We start from the raw sequence: 2,668 nt of genomic DNA on the forward strand, positions 1-2,668 counted from the left end.
CACACACACACACACACACACACAGTGATCAATTACAGTTTTGTAAGTCTACATTTTGTGAATGTAACATAACCACATTAACGTTTAAGACACAGAAGTATAATTAAACATCTTTGGCATGTAAAATGACAGTGAATGTAAGGAGATATATATGTTTGTCTTCTGCTGTGTGTGATATCCACGCAGTAGCTACATTCAATATTGCTGGCAGCTATTGCTATGGTAAGAGAGTAGAGCCAGCATCCATGGAAATATACTTGGAAAAGTTGACACAATTTAAGACAAAAAGGAAGGTAAACTGTATTTGTCACGGTACAATGGAGGACTCAAATGCAGGACTCAGACAGGGAATGATAGGTGAGTAGATTTATTCTTCCAAGAACAATGCAGGCAAAGGTACAAAGTGAGCAGGCAGAAATCGTCTTTGGGAATCAAAAGTCCAACAACACCAGGAAAACAAACACGAGGAAAACCGCTGGAGAGAGTGACATAAGTACAACTACAATCTAGCAATGGTGAGTCTGAATGGTGAGTATTAAAGGACTGGGAATTAGGGAAGCTGAAAACAACAGGTGAATCAAATTAGAGGCGGAGATAGTAATCATACAGACGGGAAACAAACAAAGGCAGGAAGACAATTGAAATGACTGAAGACAAAAAGTGGATTTCAAAATAAAACAGCAAGTCCATGAAAACAAACATGCAACCAACTACAACAGAAACTTGACAAAACCATGACAGTATTAAAGGTACTTCATGTTCATTATTAGGACATTTTGTCATCATTGTAATATGGTCAGAGCTTCACTTTTTTCAGTTTTTGCTGATATGACATCTAAATTGTTCAAGATTGCTTTTATATTTAACGGATTAACAAGGAAATGAGGTCACCATACTGTACATTGACGTCATCAGGAGTACCTTCCAATTTAAGATGTTTTAGGCTAAATTTCACTTAACTTATTTGATAGCTCCTCGCTCCTCAGTTGAACCCAAAGGGGTAAGCCTCTCCTCTCTAAGCGAAGCTCCCTATGGAGCCATTTAATGCTACAAAGCCATTACCTGCCGTTAGCATTCCATTGACTGCCATTCAGTTTGGCACCACTTAGACAGCAAATAACTTTACATCTGAAGCGTTTAAAGACACTATTTGTCCGTTGTTAACAATGCATAAAAGGCTCCATTACCTTGTAGCTCATGTTATGGCTCCGTGGCAGACATTATTGTAAAAATAGGCAAACGATTGTGTCAGAACCACGCGACTTACTGTAGCACAGTAGAGGAATTACAGAGTAAGCTTGCAGGCAGTTTGGACTTCCATTTGCTGTTTAGGTTTAATTACTGATGTTAACTTGTATTTTTGTTAGCAGTAATTAGCCTATGCCATGTAATCTCCCAACATATACCTATGCTCTCCGTCTCTTCAAGAATGATTGAGATTTCTCTTGGCACAGCTACCAAAAGACTTACAACTTTCAGACACGTTGCTCATGTCACATCTACGTCGTCAAGCTCAGTTGGAGGCTGCGCAGTAATGCTCAGCCATCACTGGAAAAGAGTTTCTAATATCCTTCACTGGTCTCCGTCCAGGACAACGGGATCTGTTGGTCCATTTCTTTAACTATCTATGGTTGAACCGGAAGTTGTTCTAGTCCTCCTTTGTGAAGGCCGTCTCAAAGCTCTTATTCCTGCCCCAAGGATCAAGGATTGCGGATCGAGAATTGAGGAGAAAGCAGCTGAAAGGGTTGCTAACTCCGCCCATACAGCTAAGGACATCTCATCCCTCATAAAACACATTTGCTCATTTCCTCTCTCCTGCCATGGTTTCCTCTGTCTATGCCATGCTTCCCCGGTGGGACGGACTGAGACGCAAGCAAAGGAAGCAAGTGGAAGAGCTGGGGATGCAATTTAAGCAAAATGAGAGACAGCCCAAGTGTCACTCCATGAGGAATTATTTAAGTCACTAGCCTATAGTGGATAGACTTACACACTTCAATACAATTTGAATGCTTAAATAAAATGGAGGCCAATCAATACAGTGCAATGTAGAAATAGTGAGTTTGACTGTTAAATATAAGGGGGTCCCAAATCCAATTTGTGAGGTTAAAAAGAATTTGCTTTAAGTTGTTGTCACGATCATTTTGACAACTCTAGCTCTATCTGGATGTGGGAAACATGATCACGTAACAGATTATGTTACTTTCATGCTAGCTATAGAGTATAGGCATTTCCTTTCAGATCCTTAACTTGCTCTGGATTTTCTAGTGCAGCCACACATTATGAATGTTTTCCTTTTGTGCCTCGTTATTGTTATTATAATACAAATTAAAGGTAAAATAATTTAACCATGTGGCCTGTCAGGAAATTGTGATTTTAAAGCTGGTATGTGCTAGTGATATTCAATTTGTATACACCTGTTCAGGTGTCTTTTTTAATTGAGTTATCTAAAAGCCTACGTTGTTCTTAAGCTATCGCGTGTTGGTTGTGATTGTAATTGTTAATTGTAATTGGTTGTTTGTCTCCTGATGTCGCATCACTTTCTCCAAGTGTGGAAAATAACAAAAATAGTTATAATAAGACCAATCATAGATGATGATATTTTTTTTTGATTGCTAAGTGACAGTGGGAACAACTGAAGCTACATGTGCAAAACTCTAACTACAGTCTG

This window comes from Etheostoma spectabile, chromosome 2, assembly GCF_008692095.1.
Source record: "Etheostoma spectabile isolate EspeVRDwgs_2016 chromosome 2, UIUC_Espe_1.0, whole genome shotgun sequence".
Lineage (NCBI taxonomy): Eukaryota > Metazoa > Chordata > Actinopteri > Perciformes > Percidae > Etheostoma > Etheostoma spectabile.